We start from the raw sequence: 15,756 nt of genomic DNA on the forward strand, positions 1-15,756 counted from the left end.
CCATTTTATCAAACCCCACTTCTTTCAAAAGTATTTTCCTGGTTTTCTTGGATTAATCAGCCTGTACCCTCCTTGAGTGATAGAAAGTTTGCTCCAGTATTGTTTAGTATATCTGACTTAATTTATTTTCTAGTTGAAAGAAGGAAAGAAAAAAAAAAAACCTTGGTGGGGAGGGGGAAGTACTCCTTTGGAATGAAAGGGCTTTTAATCAGACTTCAGCTTTGAAAAACCCCACTGGGTAATATTATAATCAGTTTATACTTTTTCCTCCCAACCAATTTCTACATTTGATTAAGTAGAAACATTAGTTGAGCTGCTTCTGTTTGTCCAGTGTAAATGAATTAAAATTGCTGAGCTGTGCAAATGCATCAGGACCGAAAGACCAAGTAGGAGGAATGCAGGACCGTTTTTAGTCAATTTCTCTAAATGCATTTTGCACTGAGATTGTTCTTGTAAATATTAAAAAACCATGTAAGTAAGCAAGCTCAAATATTTGCGCTCTTTGTCCAAAAACTGTTTTTCTTCCTCTGTGGGTCAGGCCAAGTGCCAATCAAAGTTGTTTTTCAAGCCTCTTTTCCCTGCAGTAGAGCTGCTGGCTTTTTTTTTTTTTTTTTGGTCTTGTTTTATTTGAAAGGGTGAGGGAAGCAAAGGAATTGCAGATTTAAAGTTAAACCAAAAGTGAAATATGCTTTAAATTGTGTTTATCGGTTACGTTTCTATTAAAAAAAAGATTTTATTAAATGTGCATGCTTGGTATGTGCAGTTATTTTTTCCATAAACTCTGGGATCATATTACAGTTGATACTTGCTCAGCTCATTGTAGCGCAGCTTGTGAGAAATGTAATGGATCAGAAGTGCAGATCAGCGCAGTTGAATGTTAACTGTTTCACTGCAGGGCCAGATGTCATCCCACTGTTAGCTTTAGCGGATTTTTATTTCCTATCAAAGTAAGTCGAGTTAATAAAATAAAAGTTAATTTGAGATGATTGCTTAAACTCAAGATGTGCATTATAAAAGTATCAATAATGAGTGCTGTATTGATTTAAGGAAAGAATTGTAATTTGTCTGAATGGCTTTTCTGTAGATAAATTATAATATGTCCACTTGATTTTTCTTTTGAAGCAACCATGTTTGGGAAGAATCTAACATTACTAAGCTTTTAAAATAGTACTCATATTTTTTTAACATAATTTCTTTCCTAGTTGCTGACTAAGGCATTTTTAAAGCAAAAGTGAATGTTATGCATTTTCAGGTAATTAATTATATTACCTCCTTACAGATGTGCCATTGTTGCTATTTTTGGTAACTTCAGGTATATAATGTTGGTATATGCAGTAGCTTAAACTAACTTTAGGTGGAAATGAAATTGTTTGAGCCAGTTGTGGCATGACATTGCAACATCTGTAGCTTTGGGGGAGTTGCCATTCTTGATTGCTCTGAAAGTAAGATTGCCAGCTTTGTCTAAATATTGACTTTTGCAGATTGATGTTTTCTAACAGTTAAGATTACTTTTGCTAGTGAGAATAAACTTAAGTAAAATTCAATTTCTCAGTGTTTTCTTGGAAAATAGTTTTTCCATTTTTATCAATAATTTGCGATTATGTTTTTCCTTCTTTGGTTCAGTGATATGCAAGTGGCTCCCTAAATATTTTTTAATTTAATGTGGTTAGTTAAGGGCTGTGGAAGGGATGTCAATTATGCCTTCTGATTTTTTTTTTTTCAAATTATCACTACAGGTGGGAGAATGGATCCGACTTTTCATTCTGGATGTTGCCCTTGTGGGTGTGGTGGTTACATAGTTTATATTTTGTAACTTCAAAGAATTCAGAATTCATCTTCAACTAAATAATTGGCTTTTGCCTCAGGGACATATGGTAAAACCAGAATTTTGTACTTATTCAGAATGTGTTTCTCAGAAGTACAGAATAAATTTAGATTGCTTCTGTTTTTTAATATGAACAATTCTTTAGTCAGTAGGTCAACAAAAATAGATGTATATAATAGACTTGAGTAAAAAACAACAATAACAAAACACATCACCAAACCAAAATCACTAACCTATAAAACTATAATCCTGTCTCTTGTTCTTCACATACAATTGCACTGGTTCTAAACATTGTTGTGGTGTTGATATTACTTTTTTGAGGTTTGAAATACTGTTTTGGAGTAGAATCTAGCCTGGCCAGAGCCATCTGATTTTGACCCTTCTGTTTAATTCCAAAGTGGTGGGCCAAACGATTAAAGGATAACCAAAGATCAGTCCATGTGGCATCTCTTCCTACCAGTAAGCAGTAACAGCTAGGGGGCACAATGGATAGAGCCTGAGCCTGGAATCAGGAAGACCTGAGTTCAAAGCCAGCCTCAACTCTTACTAGCTGTCCCTTAACCCTGTTGGCTTCAGTTTCCTCATCTGTAAAATGAACTGGAGAAGGAGGTAGCAAACCTCTCCAGTATTTTTTGCTAAAAACAAAACAAAAAACAAACAAGAGTGGGGTTATGAAGAGTTGGACACAGAACTCAACAACAACAAATAGCATAGTGCACTCACCTTTAAGGAGTGCCCCTGGTAAAATGAATGAGATCACCGATTAACCTATGAAAATTGAACATTAATAATTTGTCCCTCTATACCTTTATTAATACAGCTTTGAAGTGACTACTGCACTTTGACACAAAAATCAGATGTTTTCACAACTTTAATTGTAAAAGAAGATTTAAAAATTACTGTGGTGACCACCTTAAATCTCCAAATAGAATTATTTTGGATTATATCCTCATTCAAGAGTATGAATTAACAGTTATAGCTTGCCTTATTTAGTTAAACTTCTTGTTAACTTATTTAATTTTGCCAAAGCAGTTTTTTATGCTCAGTGTACTTTTCCTTTGAAGAAATGTTCAAACTTGGTGAAATGCAGAATTTTCTCTTAATAATGGTAGAGGCAAGAGTAAAAACTTTTTTTGGCTAAAAAGTTCTCCATAGTGTGACTATGGCTTTTTAGACTTGGATCTTTTAGTAATTGTAGCTTTTCTAATGTGTGTAATTATGCTGTTCAGTAGAGACAAAGCTATTATGTTCTCAGCTAGAACTATTTATACATTGATTTTGAATTTGCATTTCTTTATTGGTGTTCTACCTACTTAAAAAAAACCAACCTTTTGTTAGATACTTTAATTATTTCAACTTTAAATTTATTGAAACAAAATTTCAAAACTTTAACAGAAGGGGGGAAATCTACTAGCAAGAGATAAAGAATGAAACCAGTGGTTGATGGGAGATTATTTAGTTTTGAAACAGATACATCAGAGAATAGAAAGTAATTCCCAAGAATCTCTTTAAGTTTTAAGGGAAGGATAGGGAGTTTTCTTCCCTCCCTGTTTCTCTTTAGATGTATGTTTTTTTATTTGCCCTTTTTCTAAAAACAAGCAATCACGCATTTTAAAAGCACTTATTATGTGCCAGGTTAAGGAGTAAAATCACAGACATTATACTAATGTTCACCAGGTCACCAAGGCTACAAGTGACTATTAGGTCTTTTTAAGTTCACTGAAACAGGATTGGCCAGGTGGCTCTCCTTAGACTTTCTGATATTTTATTCAGTTAATATTTATAGATGTATAAAAAGAGGCAGTATGGTTTAATGAATAGCATGATGAACTTGAGTGGAGGAAGACCTTGGGCCACAGGCAGGTAAGTCACTTAGCTTCTTTTTACCCCAGCTAACTAATATAGTCAGTTGCCCCTGCTATGCTTAGGAAATCTTGCTATATTAATGTGCCATCTATAGAATATTCATAGGTTCCTGATAATTGAATAGGTACTATGGAATAGGACTGTATAACTAAGGGGATTGTGTGATTTAAAAAGCTTGTTCAAGGATTGACTCCTGACACTTAAATATTACTCCAAATTTATCCCCTCTCCTCCATATACCAAGTATCTGCCCTCTGTGCTCTAATCCAGTGGTGTCAAATTCAAATAGAAACTGATCCCTGTGGTCTGTACATGGATTTAGAAAACCATGTTATCTATGCTATATTTTATTAAATGTTTGGAAGGTGTGCAAGTTTGACGCCTCTGATCTGATCCAACTTTATGTAGCCTTTGAGTTACCCACTGGGAGGATCCACAGAATACCTTATCTTGAACAGAATCCCATACTTTTCCAGCCTTTCATGTCGTTGAAATTTAGTTGTCCTATGTCACAGAATCACTTGCATGGAAAGGGACCTTGGAGATCAAACAGGAATGCCTCTCTGTGCCACCCTGACAAGTGGCATCCAACCTTTGCTTAAAGATTTTTGTTGATAAAGATCCCGTGATCTGCAGAGGATACCTGTTTCACCTATTTTGTGCCTTCTGTACCTCAAGCCAGGCCTTCTGCACATTCTAAAATGATAATGAATTAATTTGATAAACTAAATACAAGCTCATAAATGAGAGGGAACCTGGTCTTAAGAGTCTTTCCCCTCTCTCATGGGTCATATATTTTCATCCCAGATAGATGAAAAGACAATAACAGAGTATCTACTTTAAATGACTAAATGACTGGAAGCAGACATATGTGACCTCAAGTTTTTTAAAGCCAGAAAAGGGGGATTCTGGAAACTCTTTAATTTCTTTGCCTAATGTTAACCCCAGTGAATTTCCAGAATGGATTATTAGATGCATGTATCTTAGAAAAGGAAGACCATAGAATTATAGTTGGAAGGGACCTTAGAGGTCATTGATTTCAACTGCCTTATTTTACAAATGAGAAAAGTAAGGCCCAGAGAGTTTAAACAATTTGCTCAACGTCACACATATAGTAAATGACAAGCCCAGAATTCAAACCTGGATCCTCTGACTAAGTCCAGGGCTCTTTCCATAGTTCCATGTGTCAGTACTAACTTCCTAAACCATGTCAAAACATAATAATATTATTTTGTATAGGAGGTAATTGGGCATGGAATGGGGAGAGAGGCTTTACTAGCATAGTGGATCAAAGGAATGTTATAGACAAAGCTTATATTTCAATAAAGTACAGACCCTCTTATGTATATAACAATTATAGACTGGATAGTTTGCTAGATCTAGAGCTTATTGAACAAAGTGTAGATTTTCAGCCTGGAGGGAAGTGTATATAGCCAAGAACCCATAGGCCTCAAACCTCAGCAATGCCCTGTTTGATAATATGTTTTTTAAAATTCATTTTTGGTTTTCAACATTCATTTCCCAAAGATTTTTGAGTTACAGATTTTCTTCCCATCTTTCTCCTACCCCCACCCCAAGATGGCAAAAATACTGAATACCCTTTCCCCCAATCTACCCTCTCCTATGCCCTCCCCCATTCCTCTCCCTTACTTTCTTGTAGGGCAAGATGTATTTCTGTACCCATTGCCTGTATATCTAATGATGATATTCTTAATAAACAATTTCTGGATATAAAAGTTATATAAATACTATATTAATATTTCTGGATGACATAAAGCTTAGAAGAATAATTTGTTGTGTAACAACAGCATCAAGATTTAAATATCTTGATAGGTGAATTGAAACATGAAAAACAATCAAGATGAAATTGGATAGCAATAAATATATAACTTTGCACTTTCAAGAAACAATTTGATCAGTTATAGCATGGAAGTGACCTAACTTAATAGAAGCTTATGTGGAAAAAACTTAAGGATTTTAACAAATCATAAGTTGAATATGAATTTTAACTATGGTATGACTGCTCAAGAAAGTAATACAATCTCATTCTGCTTCAATATAAATACATTATCCAGAAAAAGGAGGTTATGGTCTTATTGTATGCTGTGCTAGTCAGACCCTTCCTAGAGTTTATGTTAAACTCCAGGTGCCCCATCATTAAGAGAGAAATTTATAACAGCAACTGACATTTATATAATGGTTTTAAATTTTGCAAATGATTTTTTATACATTGTTTCATTGGCCATCACAAACAACCCTTTACAGTAGGTATCATTAAGTGGAGCATCAAGTTAATCACCATACATAGGGTATTAGATTTTGTGATTTATACCGGAAAATGGTACTCAGAAGGAGGTTACAGAGTTGGAGATTTTACTTTGTTTTCCCCATATTTTGATATTTAGTATGAAGTCATAATTTCATCTGTGGCTTAATGAACCAATGATGCTTTAACTTATTGTTTTAAGGTAGAAAGAGATTTTTAATTTGTTGATAGTCATATTTTTATGTTTCTAGTACTGTAGTTACATTGGACAGTTCAGAAGGCATGGGGTCTTGGTTAGAAATCATGAGATCAATTATAGAATCATAACTTCATAGTCATCCAGATGTCTTTCAAGGCAGTGGAGATTTCATTGAACTTGAAATCAGGAAAGATCTGGGCATAAAACCTTCCCATGACACTTATTAGCTGTGTGATAGAAAAATCATTTAACCTTTCTGAGCCTCATTTTGCCTTACTGAAAAATAGATTAACAATCCATGAATTGAGTTAGTTCAATTTTCCTTCTATGTGATAGCCCTTCAGATAACTAAAGATAGCTCTTCTAGGCATAAGCCTATTCTTTTCTTGGCCAAACACCTTTAATTCTGTAGCCCTCCCTTTGATACCATGACACTTTGAATCTCGATGCCATCCTGGTTGGATTGTTCTGAATACATCCCATTTTGGAGAAGCAACATAGTCAACTGTAGTGTTAGGCTCAAGTAAGATTATATATGATTTATATATATGCATGTATATCTGTAACTCAATAATATGTGTGTATACATGTGTATACATATGTATGTGTGTGTTGTCCTTTCCAAGCCTTAAGAGTGATTTACATTTATTTAGCACTTTATCCAGTCCAATTAGATGTGTATCCACTATGGAATACAGTGTTCCTGACAACCATCCAGTATATGCATAGTTCCAGAAGGACGTAGTTCGTTACATTTTTCAGTAGCTTTTGTTTTTGGAGAGTCCTTATTCATTCATTGAACTGAAAAATGCCTTCTTCTGACTTTGAACCATTGGTCTAGTTCTACTCTTTTTTTGTCACATTGGACAAGTATAATCTATCTTCAAAATGCCTTCAGATATGTGAAGGCACTTTTTATATCCATTCTATGTTTTATCTTCTCTAGTTCCTTCAATCAGTCTTCATATGATATTCTTTTTGAGGAAAGAGGTGAAAGAGAAAAGTTAAGAAGAAAAGAAGGAATAAGACAAGTATTTATTGTTTACTGTGTGCCAGGCACCGTGCTAGACACAGTAGATACAAGAAAAAAAAAGACAGTCCCTCCCCTCAAGGAACTTACCTTCTAGTGGACAAAGAGAGCACACAGAAAGAAGCTGAAAAGGAGAATGGAGGGTGAAGATTCTTGGAGAAAGCAATGCAAGGTTTTGAAGTCTGGAAGTCAGGAAACTGAGAGGGTAATGAAAGTTGACCTAGGTCCCTCCACAAAATGGAGGCTTCAGGAGAAACTTAGCAAGTGGGACCTGGGGCAAGCTTCACAGAGGGATATTCGGGTTGAAAAGGCCACAGAGAAAGTTGAATGTTTCAGGGCACGAAGGCCCCAGGGACTGAGCAAAGTCAGAGTATGAGGCAGCAGCAGAGACATGAACCTGAAGTTTGGAAACCAGCAATAAGACCAGGAGTGGAATAAATTCCCCTTATTTCAGCCTGTCATTTATATTAATTTTTTGGATACCGTCAATCTATTAACTTAGGATAGTTGGAGAGAGCTCCCTCCATTGGTTCAAATCTTCACTTCATTATGCCCTATGTGATGTTTGTCAATGTCCATCCATGGATCCTCCACTGAGTTTCACACCGAATGCTAGTGACTTCCTGTAGAACTTTGACATTACAGAGGTATCACTGGAACACACAAGCTTTTTGCTGCTGAATATGTTTCAGCTTATTTATATTTAAATTCATTTTGTAGTGCTTGGTAAATCCATGGAAGAAAATGGCATTGAGGTTTTTACCAAACTTGATAGAGTTACTACATTATATAATGTGTTCAAAACTTTTCTGCAATTCGATTCAACTTTTATTTTAACACAGAAGAGCACCAGCTGTCCAGAGACCAGTCCTGTAGAACAACTCTGGATCTTAGAAATAGTTGGTGGAAGAAAACTTCTTGAGGCAGAGAAGTAGTTCCTGAGTACCTAGCAACAAATAGACACAGCCAAAAAGAGTTGAATAGAAGACTGGAAGATTATACCTTTAGTATTCTGGTTGAATTATGGTGCAGAATTGTGATTGGTAGACTATAAACAAGTCAGCCTTTTCATTGGAGAGCAAAAAGAAACACAGGAGACAAGAAAGTGGCAAGATGAAGAGACTAGTGTTAGTAATTAAAGTTGTAACAGGGGCAGCAAATCCTGGGGTACTCTAGCTGTGAAGAAAATTAGCAACAAGTGACAGATTGTTATCCCTTCTTTGTTCTGTTGGACAATTATGTGGTCTAGAGGAGCAAACATTCATCAATACTGATATATATATATATATATATATATATATATATAAAACCTGGAGTCCATTAACTTGTTTTTTTAAAAATATTTGGATATCTCTTTCAATATAATTGGTTTCCTATGTAATCCAGTATATTTTGTACATTTAAAAACATTCCAAGAAAAACCCACAGGTTTTACCAGGCTGCCAAGAGGCTCCTTAGCACAAAAAAGGTTAAGAATTTTTGTTAGAGCTTTTAAAGAGGTAAGATGGATGTGTTCTGAAATTCGGGGATAGTTTTCTGTGCATCGTATTTGTATCTCATTAGCCCCTATGACCAGTAGCAAAGATTGAACAGCCAGTACAGGTTAGCCATCAGGGGAATCGAGTGTTTGAACAGAAGAAAAAGGACGGTTGCTGTATGCGATATTAGAAAAACAAGGTAAGACTTAATGTCTCATGCATCCATGTGCATTTACCACTGTAGCACAGTATAATAAATAATGGTGGCCTATGTCAGTAAGTAGAGTTTAAGTTATGTTTAACATATTTTGTTTAAAAAGGTAGAGTAGTTAGAAGTTTTATAAAAGTTTCTATAAAAGAACTAAAAAGGCTAGAATTTAAAAGTTTAACCCTTAGCTTTCTAGAAAACTGTTTTTGATGTTGATTATAGCTTAATCATTCTCTGAGGATTCTGAATTATTTGGGATTTTACTGTATATGATTTCTTTTAAAAATCAGGTAAAAGTGATGTTTCCTAGTAAAACTGCACTGAAAGGCAGGGAAAACACATTTTGATTAACTGAAGACTAAACAGAAATCTCTTTTATTGTAATCCTTAGTGATTTAAAAAGAAATATTGGTCTTTCCATTAAATCAGAGATTCAGAGCTAGAGGAGGTCTTAGAAGTGATGCAGTCCACTCCCTTATTTTATAGATGAGAAAACAGTTCTGTAGAGGTAAACTGACTTGTCACACAGTAAGTGGCACAATTGGGATTTGAACTCAGGTCATTTGATTCCAGATCTGGCAGTCTTTCAGTTTCACTCCATCCACCCATAAATATGCAGTTTTATGTTGTTATTCAGTAATGTCAGACTCTTCATGACCCCATGGACCATATTGTCCATGGGGTTTTCTTGGCAAAGATACTGGAATGGTTCACCATCTCCTTCTCCAGTGCATTTAGGCAAATGGAGTTGAAGTGACTTGCCTAGGGCCACATAGCTAGTAAGCATCCAAGGCTGTATTTGAACTCAAGTCTTCCTGACTCAAAGTAGTGGTTGTAATTTAATAGAATGGAGGGGTTGGTTTGGGATCTCCTTTATAGAAAGTATAATAAATTAGATTGAATATTTATTGACTCCAACACATAGTTGGCAAAATTTTATTATTTCAAAATTCCTAGTATAATTTTTTAAACAATTTTTTTCTCTTAAAAGTGGAATTAGGAACTGGTAAAATACTAATTGAAGATTTCTGTATTCCTGTTACTTGGGTTCTGGTTAAGAGAGGTTTTACTGTAGAAAAAAATGGTTTCACTTCAGATTTGAAATTTTTTTAAAGGGCTACTTGAGGCAAAGTACTATATTTTTGTTAATGTGGTACTCTCTTGACAATAGATACATACCACAGAATATATGCCTGATAAAGTTACAATGTTGTTTGGTTACGTCAGTTCTGTTTGCCTCTTTGTGACCCTACTTAGGGTTTTCTTGGGCAAACATATTGAAGTGATTTGCTATTTCCTTCTCCAGCTCATTTTACAGATGAGAAAAGTAAGGCAAACAAGGATAAGTGACTTCCCAGGGTCACACAGGTGTCTGAGGCCCTATTTGAACTAAGGAAGATGAGTCTTCTTGACTACAGGCCCAGAACTTTATCCACTGTGCCACCTACCTGTACCAGGCTAAAACAATAACTTGTTTTGAAAGCATATTTAAAATTAGCAAACAAACAAACAAAAGACTGGGAAAATTGGTAAGTGTTAATAAGGGTGAGAGAGTTACTGGTTTTGTGTCTTTATTACTTCCCTACTTATTCTTATCTAATGAAAGATCAAATTAGCTGTATGGTAAGGCTTCAATTTAGAGATATGTAGAGATAATGATTATATAAGGACTTCAATGGGTTCCCTTTGTTACCCATTTTATCACTTCTTTGGGTAGTCATCAGAGTATTTCAGATGATTTCTGGTACCACCTCATTCAGAATCCCCTCAAAATTAGATTGTAACAGGAAGTATTCCTCTTGGGATTCCCAGATGGTCTGTGTTGGCACAGAGACTCTGGGCAATTGCATTGGCCGATGGATCATTTCTATTTGTAGTTTGGACTGCTGAATTCCAGCCTGCCTCAGGATTTGTACCTCCTACCCTTCCTAAGTGGGAATCTGGTTCAGGGTCTTATTAAGCAACCTCCGTGTGGCACTGTAAAAATGTTGGGCATACAAAGACAAAAAGTAGTTCCTGGTCTTTGGAGCTTACATTCTGTTGGGAGATACAGCATGTAAAATGTGTGTGTGTGTGTGTGTGTGTGTGTTTGTGTGTGTGTGACAGAGAGAGAGGGGGGGGGGGGGAGGGGGGGGGGGGGGGGAAAGGGGGGAAGGGAGAGGGGGGAGGGGTGGGAGGGGGGGGGGGAGGGGGGAGAGAGATTAATTGAGGAGGGAGAGAATTAATGAAAGCTTTAGGAAAGGCTTACTGTCATAGGAGACACTTGAGCAGAGCCTTGAAGAAAACCAGGGATTTTTGAGGCAAAAATGAGGAGACTTCCGAGTCCCCATAGTAAATTTCCCAAAATTTCCACGAGGAACTACAGAGATAGGTTGTCTCCTTGGCTGGGAGACTCCTAGACCAAACCTGTCTTTATAATATCAACCACAGTGAGGAATAGGCTTCCCTTAACTGTTGGCCATACAAGGTTTCTGACCTAGCAAAAAGTGAAATGTCTGTGGTTCTTTGAACACAGACCTATCATCTCCCTTTTCCATGTCTTTGCATGACTGTCCCTTCTGCTAGGCATGTTCTTTACCTTTGCCTCTTTAGAATCCTTTGTTTCCTTTAAGATTATGCTCAAATATCACCTGCAGGAGCTTTCCCCAGTCCCCTTAGAAGCCAGCAATTTCCCTTCTAAGGTTACCTTCTATCTCTTATGTATCTTCAACGTACCTATTTAGACGCATCTTCCTCGGTTAGTATATAAACACTTTGAAGGCAGTGATTGTTTTTGTCTCTGTATTCATGTACTTAAAATAGTGTGTTTTAATAAAACTTGATATACTGACTGACCTTAGGTACTTTGATTGCAAGAAACCATTTTAATTTTTAAAATTTTATTATTTTATTCTTAATGTAGCAAACATCAAATAAAATGAGTATGTTCATATACAGTATAAAATAGGAGAGGATTGTACACAAAACTACAAATGTCTATTATACAGAGCTTACTTTTGTAATTCAACATATAACTTTCAAAACTGCCCCGCTTATTTCTGATTCCTTCTGGTCTACAAAGAATTCCATCTTCCAGCATGCAGCAGACAAGACAATGTATTAGAAAATTAGGTGCTTACCTGGGGAATTATAACATGTCACATACCCATTTGCTACTTAGACTAACATCTTACATTTTATCACTCTTAATTTTCTGATGGGTTGTAATAGACATTTCAATTTATGCATGGTATTAAAATTTTTATTATAATTTTGTATACAAACAATTATGACTAAGTAAAAAGAGTCTTACTTTTTGGTCATCTTACATTACACTACAGCTTCCTAAAATTACTCAGGTAAAAAAAAATGTTTTTGAGACTTTTGGCCACATATAATTTGTTGGGTGGTAAGTTCTTTACAAACATAGGATTTGTTTTTCACTCTGCATGGTTGAAAAAAAGACTGAGGAAAGTAAAATTATAATTGCATGTTATTAAAAATACAACCAAAAAATTTAGGTCAAATTTACCACACATACACAATTAAAGTTTAATTTGCTTATTGAAGACTTCTGTGCTAAGTGAATTATGCACGCATATATAGTTCACCTCCAGCTTTGTGGTAGACATTTCTGTATCGAGAAGTCTTATAATGTGTTGGCTTGATAAAAATAAATATGACTTAATTACTCAAGGAATTAATATGTAAATTTCTACGATTAAATGTTTTCCATTCTTACTTTTCTTCGTATCTCATTCAGTGCATAGTAATAGTGCTGGGCATATTAGCAAATAGTCAATAAATATTTTTTTTAATTTTGACTTTTAAAATTCCCAGTAATTGATTAAAAAATAGTAAAGGAGTCATTGCATGGAAACTGTCTTGTTCAGGTTGTGTGTGCCAGCACTCTCATATAAAATATGGCTTCCCAGTTTTTCAAATATATTTTCCATTTTGCAATTTCTCCCTACATAAAATATTTTTGAGGTTCAATCTAAAATTTTATTGAACACATTTATTATATGGTCATCTCTCTGTGAATTATCTGTTTGTAGATTCTGTGGCCAGTTTTTAATAGTATGTTGTATCCTTCCAATGGCACAGGATGGTCTTGGGACATCTTCCCCTACTGTCTGGTCAGCGTGTTTTCAGGAAATACAAGGTAATTTTAATCTTAGCTGAACCAAAATATTAATACACAAATAAGCTGCCAGGAAATAATATACTATATTCCACAGAAAAAGATAATTTATTCTTGGATTATTTTGCTTTAAATAATCTACAGTGACACTGCCATTATGAATTAAAAAATCACTCATTTATAAAACACATGAAGATCTGGGAAAAACGCTATGTATATTTATACTTGACAGCCCTCTGAGGTAGGTAGTACAAGTATTCTTATTCCTATTTTCTTAATTTAGATGAAAAAAGTAAAATAATGTGACTTGCATAGGACCACAAAAGTAATAAGGATCATAGTGTGGATTCAGACTCTGTATTTCTCCTGACTCAAGTCCAGAGTTTTTTTTCCACTATATCAGTGTGCTAAACAAAGACTTGACCGCATTTATATTTGTTTCTGTAGTACATTTTCTTTTGACTAACTTTTGCTTCTGTTGCCTTTCTTTGTAATAAGCTCCAGTTTCTCTATTGGCTGGTGGCCCCCTAAAGCTATTTATTTTTATTCATTCTAAACAAACCCGAGGTGAAATAGGCTTTTACTTGTACATTTCTGACCTAAAATGATGATAATATAGTGACACAAAAGAGAAACTAAAAATTGTATTTATTGGGAAGATTCCTTATACCAAATGGCTTCTTTATTTAGTGAGAGGCCTGAGCTTACAAAATATCTTTGTTGCTAGAATTCCCAAGATAACTGACCAAGTGTGGAAATTTGAACCTTAAAATTGTGTTCCAGTGTTGATTGGGTCTTTTGATAAAAGTAATTAAGTGATTCTTTCCCAAAAGTAGGGGGATTTGAGATTGTTAGGGACCTGAAAAAGCAACTTGATTATTTTGGGAGGAGTGAAAATAAAGTTATAGACGAAAATAAGAAAAAAAAACTACCAACATTCTATTCTAATATTTAATGTGTGAAATATTAAATCTTAAATTGTGTTTTGAGAGCTAAGAAATTAGCTAAGAGTTGTGGTTTGGGATTATCTTTTTTCTTACTATTGCCTACTTGTTTGGGCATTGCTAAAAATACCATGGGCAGCCACTGCTTACATGCAGATAGCTGTCTCAGCTAGGTGTCCTATTAACAAGAACCCTCAACCACCTCCTTTCCTTTCAGCTGTCATTGGTTACTTTTTCCTTCCTTTCCTATTATGCCTTTTTTTCTTGATACTCTAGACTCTAATTTTGCTTTCTACCTGACTTTTAGCTTAAGGTATAAAGTCTTAAACTGTTTCTCTTCCTTCCTACTCTTGCTTTATATCTTTGAAGATCTCTTGTAGCCCCATTTTGCTTCTTATCTCAACTATCTCACAGTTATTTTCAACCAGATGCTCAGATTAGTCTGTCTGAAGTTTTCTTACTTCTTTGTTTTGCACACCATACCCAGAAGCCACCATTTTTAGTTCCTAGGCCTTTATCTTTCTCTATAAGGTCTAAGGAAGAAAAGAATGAAGAAGGAAGGCTTCTGGGAGGGAAACTTTGTACCTTCAGTCATTACTATTTCCTTATTTTTTTTCCTAGCAGTAAAATCTCCTGAAATACCTGTGAAGGGTTTTTAGCCTCTTTCTTTCTTTAGACTTGGGGTTAGGGATAAAGGTGTTTGATTATTCTGTCTATAGTAGCCTGCTCAGGGGAAATTAATTGACAAGGCCAATCTAAGACCCTCAGTAGAAAGGAAAGGTAAATTTTGGGAAGGTAGAAGACTCACATTTTAATTTTATAACTCTAGCATTTTTGCCTATTCTTGTTCTAATAGATCTTCACCTTTGTCCCCATGTATCCTCTAACCTTGGCTACGCTTGTTCTAGGGTGTTGGATGGGGTGAGGTAGGAAATAAGAGTTAGAAGGAAACCTTGGCTACACTTGTTCTAGGGTGTCGGATGGGGTGAGGTAGGAAATAAGAGGAAGAAGTCATCCAAATCTCAGTGCCAGGCTTTTGCAGTAGCAGAAATCTTCTGGTGTTCTAAATGGGATATCTTAATAAATTTTTCTCATTGAAACATTGTTACCTGGGCAGCTAGGTGGTGCAGTGAATAGAGCACTGGCCCTGGAATTAGGAGTACCTGAGTTCAAATGTGGCCTCAGACACTTGACGCTTACTAGCTGTGTGACCTTGGGCACTTAACCACAATTGCCTTGCCTTCCCCCTACAAAAAACGAAAATTAAAAAAGAAATGTTACACTGCTTATAGTCTACATTAATTCTGTTACATGTAAAATAAGCTTTGTCACCTGACCTGAAAAACCATGTATAATATTGTTTCTGTGAAAAATAAGGCCTAAATTCCAAACAGTTGATCTTTTTGTAAATTGAGGACTATGTGTACTAAGGGACTAAACACCAGTTTTCTTCTTTATCACTAAAGTTTCTTCTGATACTTATTATTTAGTGTGTTTGCTCAGAATACCTGTTTACCTTTTACTACTGGTTGTTTCATTTTCTTCGTATAGTGGAAAAATTACTAGACTAGGGAACCTGAGTTTGACTCCTAATACTCAGCTTATTAAGTAATATGACTACAGGTCATGCAACTTGTCTTATACTCAGGAGTTTCCTCTTCTGTAACATGGGGATATTATTTGCATTACTTAGAGGGTTATGAAGAAAATGCTTCATAAAGAAACCACTACAGAAATCTCTGCTATTATTATTGGAAATTGCTCTAATGTGATTCTTATCCTATATTTAGATAGGGACTGAGATTAAAATGAGAAGT

At 35.4% G+C, this 15,756-nt stretch overlaps 1 protein-coding gene across 2 annotated transcripts in view; it reads left to right on the plus strand.

Moving 5' to 3' along the window:
• SESN3 (sestrin 3) overlaps positions 1-15,756 on the plus strand; it is a 90,281-nt gene that overhangs the window by 2,742 nt on the left and 71,783 nt on the right. The window lies entirely within an intron of this gene.

This window comes from Petaurus breviceps, unplaced genomic scaffold (genome assembly GCF_028583685.1).
Source record: "Petaurus breviceps papuanus isolate PSGF00001 unplaced genomic scaffold, PetGlider_PUasm1.0 91133, whole genome shotgun sequence".
Taxonomy (NCBI): domain Eukaryota; kingdom Metazoa; phylum Chordata; class Mammalia; order Diprotodontia; family Petauridae; genus Petaurus; species Petaurus breviceps.